We start from the raw sequence: 19,644 nt of genomic DNA on the forward strand, positions 1-19,644 counted from the left end.
TATCACTAAGCCAGTTACTAACCCATTTACACACAATTTCCCCCAGACCAAGCATTCTCATTTTGTGTACCAACCTCTTGTGCGGCACGGTATCAAACGCTTTGGAAAAATCGAGATATACCACGTCCAATGACTCACCGTGGTCCAGCCTATAGCTTACCTCTTCATAAAAACTGATTAGATTGGTTTGACAGGAGCGATTTCTCATAAACCCATGCTGATATGGAGTTAAACAGTTATTCTCATTGAGATAATCCAGAATAACATCCCTCAGAAACCCTTCAAATATTTTACCAACAATAGAGGTTAGACTTACTGGCCTATAATTTCCAGGTTCACTTTTAGAGCCCTTTTTGAATATTGGCACCACATTTGCTATGCGCCAATCCTGCGGAACAGACCCTGTCGCTATAGAGTCCCTAAAAATAAGAAATAATGGTTTATCTATTACATTACTTAGTTCTCTTAGTACTCGTGGGTGTATGCCATCCGGACCCGGAGATTTATCTATTTTAATCTTATTTAGCCGGTTTCGTACCTCTTCTTGGGTTAGATTGGTGACCCTTAATATAGGGTTTTCATTGTTTCTTGGGATTTCACCTAGCATTTCATTTTCCACCGTGAATACCGTGGAGAAGAAGGTGTTTAATATGTTAGCTTTTTCCTCGTCATCTACAACCATTCTTTCCTCACTATTTTTTAAGGGGCCTACATTTTCAGTTTTTATTCTTTTACTATTGATATAGTTGAAGAACAGTTTGGGATTAGTTTTACTCTCCTTAGCAATGTGCTTCTCTGTTTCCTTTTTGGCAGCTTTAATTAGTTTTTTAGATAAAGTATTTTTCTCCCTATAGTTTTTTAGAGCTTCAATGGTGCCATCCTGCTTTAGTAGTGCCAATGCTTTCTTTTTACTGTTAATTGCCTGTCTTACTTCTTTGTTTAGCCACATTGGGTTTTTCCTATTTCTAGTCCTTTTATTCCCACAAGGTATAAACCGCTTACACTGCCTATTTAGGATGTCCTTAAACATTTCCCATTTATTATCTGTATTCTTATTTCTGAGGATATTGTCCCAGTCTACCAGATTAAGGGCATCTCTAAGCTGGTCAAACTTTGCCTTCCTGAAGTTCAGTGTTTTTGTGACTCCCTGACAAGTCCCCCTAGTGAAAGACAGGTGAAACTGTACAATATTGTGGTCGCTATTTCCTAGATGCCCGACCACCTGCAGATTTGTTATTCTGTCAGGTCTATTAGATAGTATTAGGTCTAAAAGTGCTGCTCCTCTGGTTGGATTCTGCACCAATTGTGAAAGATAATTTTTCTTGGTTATTAGCAGAAACCTGTTGCCTTTATGGGTTTCACAGGTTTCTGTTTCCCAGTTAATATCCGGGTAGTTAAAGTCCCCCATAACCAGGACCTCATTATGGGTTGCAGCTTCATCTATCTGCTTTAAAAGTAGACTTTCCATGGTTTCTGTTATATTTGGGGGTTTGTAACAGACCCCAATGAGAATTTTGTTACCATTTTTCCCTCCATGAATTTCGACCCATATGGACTCGACATCCTCATTTCCTTCGCTAATATCCTCCCTTAAAGTGGACTTTAGACAAGACTTTACATAGAGACAAACCCCTCCTCCTCTCCGATTTTTACGATCCTTTCTAAACAGACTGTAACCCTGTAAGTTAACTGCCCAGTCATAGCTTTCATCTAACCATGTCTCGGTTATTCCCACTATGTCAAAGTTACCTGTAGATATTTCTGCTTCTAGTTCTTCCATCTTGTTTGTCAGGCTTCTGGCGTTTGCAAGCATGCAGTTTAGAGGATTTTGTTTTGTTCCAATCTCCTCGCTGTGGATTGTTTTAGAAATGTTCTTACCGCCCTTCTGAGTATGTTTTCCTGGATCTTCTTTGTTCAAGTCTAATGTTTTTCTTCCCGTCCCCTCTTCTTCTAGTTTAACGCCCTCCTGATGAGTGTAGCGAGTCTTCTGGCGAATGTGTGTTTCCCAGGTTTGTTGAGGTGTAGTCCGTCTCTGGCGAGGAGTCCATCGTACAAGTAATTCACACCGTGGTCCAGGAATCCGAATCCTTGTTGTCTGCACCATCGTCTTAGCCAGTTGTTTGCATCAAGGATCCTGTTCCATCTCCTGGTGCCATGCCCGTCTACTGGAAGGATAGAAGAAAAAACTACCTGTGCATCCAGTTCCTTTACTTTCTTCCCCAACTCTTCAAAGTCTTTGCAGATTGTCGGTAGGTCCTTCCTTGCCGTGTCATTGGTGCCAACATGTATCAGAAGAAATGGGTGGACGTCCTTGGAGTTGAAGAGCTTTGGTATCCTATCGGTCACATCCTTGATCATCGCACCTGGAAGGCAGCATACTTCTCTTGCAGTTATGTCCGGTCTGCAGATGGCTGCTTCTGTGCCTCTCAGTAGTGAGTCTCCCACCACCACCACTCTTCGTTGCTTCTTGGCTGTACTTTTTGCTGTCACTTGTTGCTGTGTGCCCTTTTCTTTTTTGCTTGCTGGTATTGCTTCATCCTTAGGTGTGCCATCTTCATCCTCTACAAAGATTTGATATCGGTTCTTCCGTTGTGTGGTTGGTGATTTGTCCATGGTCTTCTTGCTTCTTTTGGTCACATGCTTCCACTCATCTGCTTTTGGAGGTTCTCTGACACTTTTTTCACCTTCTGTGACCAGTAGAGATGCTTCTGTTCTGTCTAGAAAGTCTTCATTCTCTTTGATGAGTTTCAAAGTTGCTATTCTTTCTTCCAGACCCCGCACCTTTTCTTCTAAAAGGGCCACTAGTCTACACTTCTGACAGGTGAAATTTAATTCTTCTTCTGGTCGATCTGTGAACATGTAGCACATGCTGCAGCTCACCATGTAGGTTGTCACATCTGCCATGTTGCTCCTAGATCCTGCTGACTTGCTGTGTGTTTTCCTTCTTGTGTAATCTACTCAGCCAAGCTCTCTTGCAATAATGTCCTACAGGCAAAAACTCGCGCGCCTTACGGCGCGCGGTTTGGTGATTCTTTCCAAGCAGCTGGTCCCGGCTGTACCCAACGATCTTCTAGCTTAGGGAGACTCTTCGCTTTCCCAGAAGGCACCTGGAATATGCAAATTAGTCTCCTCAAGCTTGAATCCCTGGTTTGGTGATTCTTTCCAAGCAGCTGGTCCCGGCTGTACCCAACGATCTTCTAGCTTAGGGAGACTCTTCGCTTTCCCAGAAGGCACCTGGAATATGCAAATTAGCCTCCTCAAGCTTGAATCCCTGGTTTGGTGATTCTTTCCAAGCAGCTGGTCCCGGCTGTACCCAACGATCTTCTAGCTTAGGGAGACTCTTCGCTTTCCCAGAAGGCACCTGGAATATGCAAATTAGTCTCCTCAAGCTTGAATCCCTGGTTTGGTGATTCTTTCCAAGCAGCTGGTCCCGGCTGTACCCAACGATCTTCTAGCTTAGGGAGACTCTTCGCTTTCCCAGAAGGCACCTGGAATATGCAAATTAGTCTCCTCAAGCTTGAATCCCTGGTTTGGTGATTCTTTCCAAGCAGCTGGTCCCGGCTGTACCCAACGATCTTCTAGCTTAGGGAGACTCTTCGCTTTCCCAGAAGGCACCTGGAATATGCAAATTAGCCTCCTCAAGCTTGAATCCCTGGTTTGGTGATTCTTTCCAAGCAGCTGGTCCCGGCTGTACCCAACGATCTTCTAGCTTAGGGAGACTCTTCGCTTTCCCAGAAGGCACCTGGAATATGCAAATTAGTCTCCTCAAGCTTGAATCCCTGGTTTGGTGATTCTTTCCAAGCAGCTGGTCCCGGCTGTACCCAACGATCTTCTAGCTTAGGGAGACTCTTCGCTTTCCCAGAAGGCACCTGGAATATGCAAATTAGCCTCCTCAAGCTTGAATCCCTGGTTTGGTGATTCTTTCCAAGCAGCTGGTCCCGGCTGTACCCAACGATCTTCTAGCTTAGGGAGACTCTTCGCTTTCCCAGAAGGCACCTGGAATATGCAAATTAGTCTCCTCAAGCTTGAATCCCTGGTTTGGTGATTCTTTCCAAGCAGCTGGTCCCGGCTGTACCCAACGATCTTCTAGCTTAGGGAGACTCTTCGCTTTCCCAGAAGGCACCTGGAATATGCAAATTAGCCTCCTCAAGCTTGAATCCCTGGTTTGGTGATTCTTTCCAAGCAGCTGGTCCCGGCTGTACCCAACGATCTTCTAGCTTAGGGAGACTCTTCGCTTTCCCAGAAGGCACCTGGAATATGCAAATTAGCCTCCTCAAGCTTGAATCACTGGTTTGGTGATTCTTTCCAAGCAGCTGGTCCCGGCTGTACCCAACGATCTTCTAGCTTAGGGAGACTCTTCGCTTTCCCAGAAGGCACCTGGAATATGCAAAATAGCCTCCTCAAGCTTGAATCCCTGGTTTGGTGATTCTTTCCAAGCAGCTGGTCCCGGCTGTACCCAACGATCTTCTAGCTTAGGGAGACTCTTCGCTTTCCCAGAAGGCACCTGGAATATGCAAATTAGTCTCCTCAAGCTTGAATCCCTGGTTTGGTGATTCTTTCCAAGCAGCTGGTCCCGGCTGTACCCAACGATCTTCTAGCTTAGGGAGACTCTTCGCTTTCCCAGAAGGCACCTGGAATATGCAAATTAGCCTCTTCAAGCTTGAATCCCTGGTTTGGTGATTCTTTCCAAGCAGCTGGTCCCGGCTGTACCCAACGATCTTCTAGCTTAGGGAGACTCTTCGCTTTCCCAGAAGGCACCTGGAATATGCAAATTAGTCTCCTCAAGCTTGAATCCCTGGTTTGGTGATTCTTTCCAAGCAGCTGGTCCCGGCTGTACCCAACGATCTTCTAGCTTAGCGAGACTCTTCGCTTTCCCAGAAGGCACCTGGAATATGCAAATTAGCCTCCTCAAGCTTGAATCCCTGGTTTGGTGATTCTTTCCAAGCAGCTGGTCCCGGCTGTACCCACCGATCTTCTAGCTTAGGGAGACTCTTCGCTTTCCCAGAAGGCACCTGGAATATGCAAATTAGCCTCCTCAAGCTTGAATCCCTGGTTTGGTGATTCTTTCCAAGCAGCTGGTCCCGGCTGTACCCAACGATCTTCTAGCTTAGGGAGACTCTTCGCTTTCCCAGAAGGCACCTGGAATATGCAAAATAGCCTCCTCAAGCTTGAATCCCTGGTTTGGTGATTCTTTCCAAGCAGCTGGTCCCGGCTGTACCCAACGATCTTCTAGCTTAGGGAGACTCTTCGCTTTCCCAGAAGGCACCTGGAATATGCAAATTAGCCTCCTCAAGCTTGAATCCCTGGTTTGGTGATTCTTTCCAAGCAGCTGGTCCCGGCTGTACCCAACGATCTTCTAGCTTAGGGAGACTCTTCGCTTTCCCAGAAGGCACCTGGAATATGCAAATTAGCCTCCTCAAGCTTGAATCCCTGGTTTGGTGATTCTTTCCAAGCAGCTGGTCCCGGCTGTACCCAACGATCTTCTAGCTTAGGGAGACTCTTCGCTTTCCCAGAAGGCACCTGGAATATGCAAATTAGCCTCCTCAAGCTTGAATCCCTGGTTTGATGATTCTTTCCAAGCAGCTGGTCCCGGCTGTACCCAACGATCTTCTAGCTTAGGGAGACTCTTCGCTTTCCCAGAAGGCACCTGGAATATGCAAATTAGCCTCCTCAAGCTTGAATCCCTGGTTTGGTGATTCTTTCCAAGCAGCTGGTCCCGGCTGTACCCAACGATCTTCTAGCTTAGGGAGACTCTTCGCTTTCCCAGAAGGCACCTGGAATATGCAAATTAGCTTCCTCAAGCTTGAATCCCTGGTTTGGTGATTCTTTCCAAGCAGCTGGTCCCGGCTGTACCCAACGATCTTCTAGCTTAGGGAGACTCTTCGCTTTCCCAGAAGGCACCTGGAATATGCAAATTAACCTCCTCAAGCTTGAATCCCTGGTTTGGTGATTCTTTCCAAGCAGCTGGTCCCGGCTGTACCCAACGATCTTCTAGCTTAGGGAGACTCTTCGCTTTCCCAGAAGGCACCTGGAATATGCAAATTAGCCTCCTCAAGCTTGAATCCCTGGTTTGGTGATTCTTTCCAAGCAGCTGGTCCCGGCTGTACCCAACGATCTTCTAGCTTAGGGAGACTCTTCGCTTTCCCAGAAGGCACCTGGAATATGCAAATTAGCCTCCTCAAGCTTGAATCCCTGGTTTGGTGATTCTTTCCAAGCAGCTGGTCCCAGCTGTACCCAACGATCTTCTAGCTTAGGGAGACTCTTCGCTTTCCCAGAAGGCACCTGGAATATGCAAATTAGCCTCCTCAAGCTTGAATCACTGGTTTGGTGATTCTTTCCAAGCAGCTGGTCCCGGCTGTACCCAACGATCTTCTAGCTTAGGGAGACTCTTCGCTTTCCCAGAAGGCACCTGGAATATGCAAAATAGCCTCCTCAAGCTTGAATCCCTGGTTTGGTGATTCTTTCCAAGCAGCTGGTCCCGGCTGTACCCAACGATCTTCTAGCTTAGGGAGACTCTTCGCTTTCCCAGAAGGCACCTGGAATATGCAAATTAGTCTCCTCAAGCTTGAATCCCTGGTTTGGTGATTCTTTCCAAGCAGCTGGTCCCGGCTGTACCCAACGATCTTCTAGCTTAGGGAGACTCTTCGCTTTCCCAGAAGGCACCTGGAATATGCAAATTAGCCTCTTCAAGCTTGAATCCCTGGTTTGGTGATTCTTTCCAAGCAGCTGGTCCCGGCTGTACCCAACGATCTTCTAGCTTAGGGAGACTCTTCGCTTTCCCAGAAGGCACCTGGAATATGCAAATTAGTCTCCTCAAGCTTGAATCCCTGGTTTGGTGATTCTTTCCAAGCAGCTGGTCCCGGCTGTACCCAACGATCTTCTAGCTTAGCGAGACTCTTCGCTTTCCCAGAAGGCACCTGGAATATGCAAATTAGCCTCCTCAAGCTTGAATCCCTGGTTTGGTGATTCTTTCCAAGCAGCTGGTCCCGGCTGTACCCAACGATCTTCTAGCTTAGGGAGACTCTTCGCTTTCCCAGAAGGCACCTGGAATATGCAAATTAGCCTCCTCAAGCTTGAATCCCTGGTTTGGTGATTCTTTCCAAGCAGCTGGTCCCGGCTGTACCCAACGATCTTCTAGCTTAGGGAGACTCTTCGCTTTCCCAGAAGGCACCTGGAATATGCAAAATAGCCTCCTCAAGCTTGAATCCCTGGTTTGGTGATTCTTTCCAAGCAGCTGGTCCCAGCTGTACCCAACGATCTTCTAGCTTAGGGAGACTCTTCGCTTTCCCAGAAGGCACCTGGAATATGCAAATTAGCCTCCTCAAGCTTGAATCCCTGGTTTGGTGATTCTTTCCAAGCAGCTGGTCCCGGCTGTACCCAACGATCTTCTAGCTTAGGGAGACTCTTCGCTTTCCCAGAAGGCACCTGGAATATGCAAATTAGCCTCCTCAAGCTTGAATCCCTGGTTTGGTGATTCTTTCCAAGCAGCTGGTCCCGGCTGTACCCAACGATCTTCTAGCTTAGGGAGACTCTTCGCTTTCCCAGAAGGCACCTGGAATATGCAAATTAGCCTCCTCAAGCTTGAATCCCTGGTTTGGTGATTCTTTCCAAGCAGCTGGTCCCGGCTGTACCCAACGATCTTCTAGCTTAGGGAGACTCTTCGCTTTCCCAGAAGGCACCTGGAATATGCAAATTAGCCTCCTCAAGCTTGAATCCCTGGTTTGATGATTCTTTCCAAGCAGCTGGTCCCGGCTGTACCCAACGATCTTCTAGCTTAGGGAGACTCTTCGCTTTCCCAGAAGGCACCTGGAATATGCAAATTAGCCTCCTCAAGCTTGAATCCCTGGTTTGGTGATTCTTTCCAAGCAGCTGGTCCCGGCTGTACCCAACGATCTTCTAGCTTAGGGAGACTCTTCGCTTTCCCAGAAGGCACCTGGAATATGCAAATTAGCTTCCTCAAGCTTGAATCCCTGGTTTGGTGATTCTTTCCAAGCAGCTGGTCCCGGCTGTACCCAACGATCTTCTAGCTTAGGGAGACTCTTCGCTTTCCCAGAAGGCACCTGGAATATGCAAATTAACCTCCTCAAGCTTGAATCCCTGGTTTGGTGATTCTTTCCAAGCAGCTGGTCCCGGCTGTACCCAACGATCTTCTAGCTTAGGGAGACTCTTCGCTTTCCCAGAAGGCACCTGGAATATGCAAATTAGCCTCCTCAAGCTTGAATCCCTGGTTTGGTGATTCTTTCCAAGCAGCTGGTCCCGGCTGTACCCAACGATCTTCTAGCTTAGGGAGACTCTTCGCTTTCCCAGAAGGCACCTGGAATATGCAAATTAGCCTCCTCAAGCTTGAATCCCTGGTTTGGTGATTCTTTCCAAGCAGCTGGTCCCGGCTGTACCCAACGATCTTCTAGCTTAGGGAGACTCTTCGCTTTCCCAGAAGGCACCTGGAATATGCAAATTAGCCTCCTCAAGCTTGAATCCCTGGTTTGGTGATTCTTTCCAAGCAGCTGGTCCCGGCTGTACCCAACGATCTTCTAGCTTAGGGAGACTCTTCGCTTTCCCAGAAGGCACCTGGAATATGCAAATTAGCCTCCTCAAGCTTGAATCCCTGGTTTGGTGATTCTTTCCAAGCAGCTGGTCCCGGCTGTACCCAACGATCTTCTAGCTTAGGGAGACTCTTCGCTTTCCCAGAAGGCACCTGGAATATGCAAATTAGCCTCCTCAAGCTTGAATCCCTGGTTTGGTGATTCTTTCCAAGCAGCTGGTCCCGGCTGTACCCAAAGATCTTCTAGCTTAGGGAGACTCTTCGCTTTCCCAGAAGGCACCTGGAATATGCAAATTAGCCTCCTCAAGCTTGAATCCCTGGTTTGGTGATTCTTTCCAAGCAGCTGGTCCCGGCTGTACCCAAAGATCTTCTAGCTTAGGGAGACTCTTCGCTTTCCCAGAAGGCACCTGGAATATGCAAATTAGCCTCCTCAAGCTTGAATCCCTGGTTTTTTTCATGTGGTTTTGAGAACCTTGAGGGGTGTAGTTTTTAGAATGGTGTCACACTTCATTATTTTCTATCATATAGACCCCTCAAAATGACTTCAAATGTGATGTGGTCCCTAAAAAAAAATGGTGTTGTAAAAATGAGAAATTGCTGGTCAATTTTAACCCTTATAACTCCCTAACAAAAAAAAATGTTGTTTCCAAAATTGTGCTGATGTAAAGTAGACATGTGGGAAATGTTATTTATTAACTATTTTTTGTGACATATCTCTCTGATTTAAGGGCATAAAAATACAAAGTTTGAAAATTGCAAAATTTTAAAAATTTTCGCCATATTTCCGTTTTTTTCATAAATAATCGCAAGTAATATCGAAGAAATGTTACCACTAACATGAAGTACAATATGTCACGAAAAAAAAAAATCTCAGAATCAGCGGGATCCGTTGAAGCGTTCCAGAGTTATAACCTCATAAAGTGACAGTGGTCAGAATTGCAAAAATTGGCCTGGTCATTAAGTACCAAATTGGCTCTGTCACTAAGGGGTTAAGGTCTGAAAGCATTTTGTTTTATTGTGACCATTTTTCTTTCTCAGAAAAAAAATACAAAATGTATTGCTTGGTAATTCGGAGACATATTGTCAGAAGTTTAAAGACTAAAAGAACAATTTACATTTTACTCAAAAATATACCTTCCCACAGCTCCTGACCAAATTCTCTAATTCCGAAACGCGCGTTGGGATGCGCGTTATCAAGACTCAGCGGTATTTAAAGGTATATCCCCCTAATTTCTCTTATGGTGATTTTGAGACCTTGCACTTTGAAATGCATATCATATAGCACCTTGCTGACCTTTACACGTATGCACTTTATATTTTGTGCCTTCTTTAGTCCTTATTTTTGATAGTCGAATATTGTCTATTTTTTTCTTTTTACCCTGATCACCGAGATATATATATATATATATATATATATATATATATATATATATATATATTTGCTTGTGTGCACTTTGTATGTTTTCACGAGTGTGACCTGTATTTGTGGTTCTTATTTGCCTGTGCAGTGTATTTATTATATACACACTTTGCAAAAAAATGTTATGAATATGATTGTTTTTTCCTGGTGATTATACCTTTTAGGGGCAATAATGTATTTTTTACCTTTATAAGTATACCTTATCCGCCATATGCAAAATTGGTCTCTTTTTTTCTTTCTTCATACAAAAATTTCATTTATTCATTTTGTATGTGTATCTCGATACGTGCACATCCATTGTGTGCCTTTCTAGTGTTACTGCTTAATATTTCTATTTAATAAAGATGTACGTTTTTATTGTACATTCTTTTTCTTTGTGGTCCTTGGTTTTATCATGTTTGGAGTATGAATTTGTTTAAACAATATACCTAGAAAGAGAAAAATTCAACAAACTGAACATTTTGCAGTGGTCTCTTAATTTTTGCCATAGCTGTATATCGTGCTTAGCTTATGCTTCTGGAGACATGGACCCCATAAATTAAGCCAAACTTGTAGACTCTAAATGTGGTTTAGGCACACTGGGAGCATTTGGATTTCGGAGAGTAGAATTAGCTGGATTTATTTTGGGGAAGGAAGACCTATAGAGCTTTTCCAGAGCCTTTGTGTTACCAGTAGTGTTGAGCATTCCGATACCGCAAGTATCGGGTATCGGCCGATATTTGCGGTATCGGAATTCCGATACTGAATTCCGATACTTCCCGCGTATCGGATACCGGAATCGGAAGTTCCCAGAATTCAAACTGAACGCAGCAGCCAATGAGGAATGATTGGAAGTGTGGGCACATCCTGTTTAGCATGGTGGGCATGTAAGTACTGGCAATGCTTGGATTGGCTGCTGAAATGATGTCACTCTGCACTATAAAAAACGCTGCCGCCATTTTGCGCTCACTCTGCTGTGATTTCAGTTAGGGACAGGACGCTGTGTTCTAACTGAGGGCCAGTCGAGCTAGCTAATTGCTTTATTTTCCTTTCCAAAGGCTAATTTAGCAAAACGCTGTGTGTTCTTCACTGTTCACCTTGCTCTTGCCTTGCAGCGCTGTTTTAACAGCGTTCTGCAAGGTCTCTGTGTGTGTGTGTGTGTGTGTGTGCAGCTCACTCTGTAGTCTGTGTGCAGCCATATACCCGGTTGTATTCAGCTCAGGGGGGGTTCACACTGCCTCACACAGTTGTCCTTTTTTGCTCTTAGTGCAGCCTGCTGCACATTTTTTCTCAAATTTCCTATTAGTGTTTTTCCACCAGTCTCCAGCTCTATTGTGGAAAAACACTACATAGGATAACCTAGAGGGGGGTTTTTGGGCCTTGCAGCGCCGTTTACGGCTGTCTGCACGGTCTCCGTGTGAGCCCAGCTCGCCCTGTAGTCTGTGTGCAGCCATAGCCGGTTGGATTCAGCTCAGGGTGCGTTACTGGCTCATACCTTGAGAAAAAATTTACTTTTTTTCAAATAGTGCAGCCTGTTTAAAATTTGAAAAAAAAAATTCCTATTAGTGTCTTTCCACTCGTATCCAGCTAAATAGTGGAAAAACACTATATAGGATAACCTAGAGGAGGGTTTTTTGGCCTTGCAGCGCCGTTTACGGCTGTCTGCACGGTCTCCGTGTGAGCCCAGCTCGCCCTGTAGTCTGTGTGCAGCCATAGCCGGTTGGATTCAGCTCAGGGTTCGTTACTGGCTCATACCTAGAGAAAAATTTAACTTTTTTTCAAATAGTGCAGCCTGTTTAAAATTTGAAAAACAAAAATTCCTATTAGTGTCTTTCCACTCGTATCCAGCTAAATAGTGGAAAAACACTATATAGGATAACCTAGAGGAGGGTTTTTTGGCCTTGCAGCGCCGTTTACGGCTGTCTGCACGGTCTCTGTGTGAGCGCAGCTCGCCCTGTAGTCTGTGTGCAGCCATAGCCGGTTGGATTCAGCTCAGGGTGCGTTACTGCCTCATACCTTGAAAAACAATTTCCTTTTTTTCAAATAGTGCAGCCAGTTTAAAATTTGAAAAAAAAAATTCCTATTAGTGTCTTTCCACTCGTATCCAGCTAAATAGTGGAAAAACACTATATAGGATAACCTAGAGGAGGGTTTTTTGGCCTTGCAGCGCCGTTTACGGCTGTCTGCACGGTCTCTGTGTGAGCGCAGCTCGCCCTGTAGTCTGTGTGCAGCCATAGCCGGTTGGATTCAGCTCAGGGTGCGTTACTGCCTCATACCTTGAAAAACAATTTCCTTTTTTTCAAATAGTGCAGCCAGTTTAAAATTTGAAAAAAAAAATTCCTATTAGTGTCTTTCCACTCGTATCCAGCTAAATAGTGGAAAAACACTATATAGGATAACCGAGAGGAGGGTTTTTTGGCCTTGCAGCACCGTTTACGGCTGTCTGCACGGTCTCCGTGTGATTTAAACTAGCTCTGTAGCCCGATCTGCACCAAAAAAAAAGTTAAGTTCACCAAACACAACTTAACACTTGTGTAGGCCACATTTGAAAAATAATAAAGTTTAGTCCACAATTTACAACATTAGTGTTTCTTACACATGTTAGGAGGAGCATTTCAGGAATAAGCACACTAAGGCCTTAGTACTTTTCTGCTTATCTTTATCTGTCAACCAAGATGAAGAGGGCAGGGAGTAAGGCACGTGGGCGTGGGCACGGAGCAGGGAGAGGAGCAGGGAGAGGACGTGGTGATTCTGTGCCTGCTGCGGGCGCCGTTGACTCGTCGTCACTCAGTTTCAGCAGGGAACAGTCCTTCATGCGCAGCATTGTCGGAGAGCGCCGTGCACCGCTGCTACGTGAAGACCAAATTGAAGCCGTTGTCGGGTGGATGGCAGCTAACGCCTCGGCATCGACTTCAGTTAGTGCCACATCCTCTCAGGCACAGAGCACTGGAGAGCAGCCATCTGTCTCTTCACCACCTGCCAAATTGGCCAGGCAGTCAGAGAGCCCAGGACAGGAGCCGTCTCTACTTCTGTTCTCTGAATCTCTTGGCTTGGAAACAGGGGGCCAGCCAAGCAGCATTGGAGAAATGGAAGAAGAGGCAGTGTGCAGTGATGCCCAAAAGCTTTATCTCTCTGACTCTGAAGAGGCAGGTGGGCCAGTGCCTCCGGTGACCACAGCGCAGTACGCATCTGATGATGAAACTCAGGTGCCGCTTTCTGATGCGCACTGTGCTGCCGAGACTACCCAGGAGGAGCAGTTGGTGGCAGAGGGTAGTGGAGATGATGAGGTCCTTGACCCATCGTGGCGTGAGGAACAGGAAGGTGGTGGGAGCAGCTCTGAGGAAGAGCTTCCCCTTACGGGCCAAAGAGGGAGAGGGAGGGGGAAGACTGCGGAGCCTGTAGCCTCCACTTTGGCACCCGTTAGGAGCCTGTCTCTTTCCAAAGCCAAAAAGGGCGCTCCCAAGACTTGCAGTGCCTGGTCCTTTTTTGACACAGTTGCAGATGACATTTGTTTTGTCAAATGCAAGCTGTGTCATCAGAAAGTAAAAAGAGGTAAAAGTGTCAGCAACCTCAATACCACAAATATGTGGAAACATGTGCGGAACAGGCACGCGGTGGAGTTACAGAAACACAGTGAAGACGTAGGCCAACCAACAGCGGCAGCTACCACCTCTTCATCTCGTGTTGCCTCTTCCTCCACTGTTGTCCAGAGACCTAGTGTAATTCCACCCACAGCACCACCTTCCCAGTCATCCTCACACTCCCAGTCTACTCTACAGCCATCGGTAGTCCAGGCATGGGAGAAAAGGCGGGCATTCTCGGCCAACCACCCCCGAGCACAGGCTCTGAATGCAGGCATTGCCAAACTGTTGTCCCTGGAAATGCTCTCGTTCAGGCTGGTGGAGACTGACAGCTTCCGTGACTTGATGGCATTGGCAGTCCCACAGTACAAGGTGCTCAGCCGCTTTTACTTCAGCAGGCAGGCTGTCCCTGCCCTGCACAGGCATGTTGAGGCAAACATAAAACATGCGCTACTGAACGCCGTCAGTAGCAAGGTCCACCTCACCACCGATGCGTGGACCAGTCAGCATGGACAGGGGCGATATGTTTCCCTCACTGCCCATTGGGTTAATGTTGTTGAGCCAGGTACAGATCGTGCGAGTGGCGCAGGACGTGTCCTGCCCACTCCAAGGATTGCAGGAATCCACTCTGTACGCATTGACTCCTCCTCTTACACCAGTTCCTCTGATTCCTCTCTGCAGGATCCGTCACAGTCCACCTCCACATGGACCCGTGAACGTTTACCTATGACCGACATGAGCACAGCCGTGGCCAAACGTCAGCAGGCCGTCTTGAAACTAGTTTCATTGGGGCATCGGAGCCACACAGCGCAGGAGCTCTGGAATGCCATCAAGCAGGAGAGCGATGTGTGGTTACTGCCAGCGAATCTCCAGCCAGGCATGGTAGTGTGTGACAATGGCCGAAATCTGGTGGCAGCTTTGGCCCTTGGCAACCTCACTCACATCCCATGTCTGGCACATGTGCTCAATTTGGTTGTGCAGAGTTTTCTGAGGGACTATCCGGATCTTGATGCCCTGCTGCACAAGGTCCGCCTAGAGTGTGCTCACTTGCGGCGTTCCAGCTTGGCCAGATCCCGCATTGCTGCTCTGCAGCGCCGATTCCGCCTTCCGGAACACCGCATCATATGTGACCTACCTACCCGGTGGAATTCCACGTTACATATGTTGGAGCGGTTGTGTGAGCAGCAGCAAGCAGTTATGGAGTACCAGCTGCATCAGGCGCAAAGAAGTCGCAGTCAGCGCCGATCAGACTTCACAACCACAGAGTGGGCCACTATGAAGGACGTCTGCCAGGTTTTGCGTCCTTTTGATTATTCCACGCGGATGGCAAGTGCAGATGATGCACTAGTCAGCATGACTGTCCCCCTTATCTGCCTGCTTCAGCAAACTTTGCAAGGGTTAAGGGATGATGTGGTGGAAGAGGTGGAGGATGAGGAGTCACCTTTTCCATCAGCTTCTGGAGAGTCAGCGCCATGTGGTTCCTCACAAAGGGGTACGTAGGGGCCAATTTGTGAGGAGGATGAGGAGGAGTCAATGGAGGAGGAAGAGCTCCGTCCAGAGGAGGGAGCGACACAATTGTCCAGTGGCCAGTGTGTACAGCGAGGGTGGGGTGATGACGAGCGGGCAGAGATCATGTCTCAAGCAGGGGACAGCGTTTCTGGGCCAGTTGGCACTCTGCAGCACATGGTGGATTTCATGCTGCAGTGCCTGAGAAACGACCGCCACATCGACCACATTCTCAACATGCCTGATTATTGGGTGTTCACCCTCCTCGATCCTCGCTACCGGGACAACGTCCAAAACCTCATCCCTGCGTTGACCCGGGAGCGTAAATTGCGGGAGTACCACGACACACTGGTGAATTCCATCATCTTCTCCTGTCCAACTGAGAGGAGTGCTGCTAGTGCTTTACAAAGCAGCTAAGTGCGTCGAGGCAGTGGGGGAGGCTCTGCCCAAAGAGGGAGCAGAAGCAGTGCCTCTGCCCAAGGCAAGCCCAGTATGGCACAACTCTGGCACACTTTTGTGTGCCCGCCCCAAATGTCTACACCATCACCGGCGGCTCCAGTCAGCAGGAGGCAACGGTTCCGTCAGATGGTGACAGACTACATGGCTTGCCCTCTTACTGTACTCCCAGACGGCTCTTCCCCGTTCAAGTTTTGGGTCTCTAAGCTGGATACATGGCCAGAGCTAAGCCAGTATGCATTGGAGGTGCTGGCTTGCCCTGCGGCTAGTGTCTTATCGTAACGTGTCTTTAGTGCCGCAGGTGGTGTACTAACAGACCGTCGCATGCGACTATCCTCCGATAACGTTGACCGGCTTACTTTCCTGAAAATGAACCAGGCCTGGATCTCGCAGGAATTTGCCACTCCTCTGCCTGATTAAGTAATTGGGTGTCATCCAGGTCTCCTGCTGTGTTCATCTTTCTACCACCTGAACTGCTATTCCTGGGCTCCAACACTGCCAGTCGCGGCTCAGAAGTGCAGGCTGCACAGTAAAAACATACGACCCAGTGTTATTGGGTTTCAGTAACGTCAGCTGATCCCCAGCTGTGTAGCCGGCAATGTGTCCTGCGACCGCCACGCTGGCACAACAACCTAAATGTAAGGGAACCTTCCCCCCCCCCCCATCGTTTGTTACTGAAAGAGCCATCTTGTGCAGCAGTAATGCTGCACAAGGAAAAGGTAGCTCTTTTTTTTTAGCTCTTTGCACACGCAGAACTTAACACTTATAAAATGTGTTCACTGATACCGTTATACCGTCCCGGAGCTGGGACTTTCCTTCGTAATGTGACGCAGCACAGCCGTCATTCCTACCCCCTTGGTGCCATGCGCTGCCTCCTCAGCGTTGTTTTAAGCTGTCACGGAGCCTGCGCTGTTCTGTTATCCCTTGGGCATGCCCTATTTGCGCTGCCTGTCTTCTGACATAATTTGGTGTCAGGCTGGCTGCGCCTGGGAGGCCGCGCTGCCCGAGATCCCGCCTCGCAGTGTCTTCTGATTGAGTCACACTGCGGGCCTGGGATCCATGGGCATGCGCAGTGCATATCTTCCCCTCGGGCTCTCGCTCATTTCCCTCCGCCTTCTTTAGACTGTGCGCCGTCAGCTGATCCCTAGCATGCCACAGCCGTGACACCGCACAGTCTGAAGAAGAGGGAAGGAGGGGAGTGAGAGTCGAGGTTATGCACTGTGCATGCCCATGGTTCCAAGGCCCGCAGTGGGATTACGTTAGACGAGACTGCGAGGTGGGATCTGGAGCAGCGTGGACGCACAGGCACTGACAGCCTGACACCAAATTATGTCAGAAGACAGGCAGCGCTAATTGGGCATGGCCAAGGGCTAACAGAACAGCGCAGGCTCCGTGACAGCTTAAAACAACGCTGAGGAGGCAGCGCACGGCATCAAGGGGATAGGAATGACAGCTGTGCTGTGTCCCATTACGAAGGAAATTCGCACCTCCGGAACGGTTTAACGGTATAAAGGGACACATTTTTAGTGTTTACTTCGGTGTTTGCAAGGAGCATAATTAAAAGAGCAACCTTTTCCTTTTGCATCCTTAGTGCTGCACAAGATGGCTCTTTCAGCTACAAACGTCTTGGGGGGGGGTTAAAGGTTCCCTTTCAACTTGCTCCAATCAGGCTTCGGCCTACACTCTGTTCCTCTGCTCCTCCTGCTGTCCCTGGGCTCTAACACCGCCAGTTGGTGCCTGGAAGTGCTGTGTGCACAGTCAACAGTCGCTCCTCTGTTATTGGGGTTCAGTAACGTCAGCTGATCCCCAGCTGTGTGTGCGGCAATACCTCCAATCTGCTCCTCCTGCTGTCCCTGGGCTCTAACACCGCCAGTTGGTGCCTGGAAGTGCTGTGTGCACAGTCAACAGTCGCTCCTCTGTTATTGGGGTTCAGTAACGTCAGCTGATCCCCAGCTGTGTGTGCGGCAATACCTCCAATCTGCTCCTCCTGCTGTCCCTGGGCTCTAACACCGCCAGTTGGTGCCTGGAAGTGCTGTGTGCACAGTCAACAGTCGCTCCTCTGTTATTGGGGTTCAGTAACGTCAGCTGATCCCCAGCTGTGTTTCTGGCAACGTGTCATGCGACCGCCACGCTGGCACAACTAAAATGTAAGGGGACCTGTCCCCCCCCCAGGCGTTTGTTACTGAAAGAGCCACCATGTGCAGCACTAATACTGCACAAGGGAAAGGTCGCTCTTGAAATTATGCTCCTTGCAAACGCTGAACTACACACTCATGTAATGTGTCCCCTCACACCGTCCAACCGTCCCGGAGGTGGGACTTTCCTTTGTAATGTGACGCAGCACAGCCGTCATTGCTACCCCCTTGGCACCGTGCGCTGCCTCCTTAGCGTTGTTTGATTCCGTCATGGACCCTGCGCTGTTATGTTATCCCTTGGCCATGCACAGTTTGCGCTGCCCGTCCTCTGACATCATTTGTTGTCGTCCTGGCTGCGCCTGTGCGTCCACGCTGCCCGAAATCACACCTCGCAGTGTCGTCTAATGTGATCCCACAGTGGGCCTGGTATCCATGGCCATGCGCAGTGCATATACTAGCCTCTCACTCCCCTTCTTCACGCTTCTTCAGACTAGGCGGCGTCAGCTGATCCCTAATAGCATGCCACGGCCGTGACGCCGCACAGTCTGAAGAAGCAGGAAGGAGGTGAGTGAGAGGCGATGATATGCACTGCGCATGCCCATGGATCCCTGGCCCGCAGTGGGACTACATTAGATGACACTGCAAGGTTGGATCTCGGGCAGCTTGGACGCACAGGCACTGCCAGCCTGACACCTACATGATGTCAGAAGACGGGCACCGCTAACTGTGCATGGCCAAGGGATAACATTACAGCGTGGGCTCCGTGACAGAACCAAACAACGTTGAGGAGGTGGCGCCCGGCACCAAGGGGGTTGGAATGACGGCTGTGCTGTGTCACATTACAAAGGAAAGTCCCACTTCCGGGATGGTTTGACGGTGTGAGGGGACACATTATATGAGTGTGTACTTCAGCGTTTGCAAGGAGCATAATTTTCGGAGCCACCATTTTCCATGTGCAGTATTACTGCTGTACAAGATGGCTCTTTCAGCAACAAATGCCTGGGGGAGGGGTTAAAGGTTCCCTTTCAACTTGCTCCACTGCAGGCTTCGGCCTACACTCTGCTCCTCTTTGATTCCCTGGGTTTCAACACTGTCAGTTGCCACCTGGAAGTGTTGTCTACACAGAAAAAACACTAGGTGATGTGTCAGTGGGGTTCAGCACCGCCAGCTGTTCCCCTGCTGTGTAGTCGGCAACGTGTCCAGCACAAGCCACGCTGGCACAACAGAACAAAAGCTGCCACCAGTGCAGGCTTCGGCCTACACTCTGCTCCTCTCCTCCTCCTGCTGACCATGGGCTCAAACACCGCTAGTTTTTGCCCGGAAGTGCTAGCTGCACAGAGAAAAACACCAGCCAATGTGTTAGTGGGGTTCAGCAACGCCAGCTGTTCCCCTGCTGTGTAGCCGGCAACGTGACCTGCAAACGCCACGCAGGCACATGAACTGAAATTAAAGGGAACCTGGCCCCACCCCCCCAGGTGTTTCTATGTATAACAGCCACCTAGTACAGCAGTACTGCTGCATTTGTACAAGGTGGCTGACTTTTTCTCCTTGCCCACGTGGAACTCAACACGTACAAAATGTGTCTCATTGAGACCATTCCACTGTCCCTGAGGTGTGACTTTCCTTTCTAATGATACGCAGCACCCCCCTTGGTAGCGTTTCCCGTCTTTTGTCATCATGGTTAGCTGGCTGCGCCTGTGCATCCGCCCTGCTAGAAACAACGCCCCTCGTTGTCATATTTATTTTGTCAGCGAGGGTGTGGTTTATGGGCACGAGCAGTGCATATGTTCGCCTGTCTTAACTCATCTCCTTCCGCCTTTTTCAGACTGTGCGGCCTCCTGGCCGTGGTAGGCGATAAGGGATCAGCTGAGGCCGCCCAGTCTGGAGCAGGTGTAAGGACATGTGTGAGCGGCAAACCTATTTACTGCACAAGGCCACGAATCCCAGCCACGCAGTGTGATTTTTTGAAAACACACTGTGGGTCTGGGATTCATGTCCATCGCTAACCGCAACGGCCGACATGAA

At 48.4% G+C, this 19,644-nt stretch overlaps 1 long non-coding RNA gene across 1 annotated transcript in view; it reads left to right on the forward strand.

Moving 5' to 3' along the window:
• Positions 1-19,644, forward strand: part of LOC138672116 (uncharacterized) — a 166,611-nt gene that overhangs the window by 131,332 nt on the left and 15,635 nt on the right. The window contains exon 2 of the long non-coding RNA XR_011319587.1: positions 9,687-9,758. This is a non-coding gene — a long non-coding RNA (uncharacterized lncRNA). The remainder of the gene's footprint in view (positions 1-9,686; positions 9,759-19,644) is intronic.

This window comes from Ranitomeya imitator, chromosome 3 (assembly GCF_032444005.1).
Source record: "Ranitomeya imitator isolate aRanImi1 chromosome 3, aRanImi1.pri, whole genome shotgun sequence".
In the NCBI taxonomy this organism is placed as follows: Eukaryota; Metazoa; Chordata; class Amphibia; order Anura; family Dendrobatidae; genus Ranitomeya; species Ranitomeya imitator.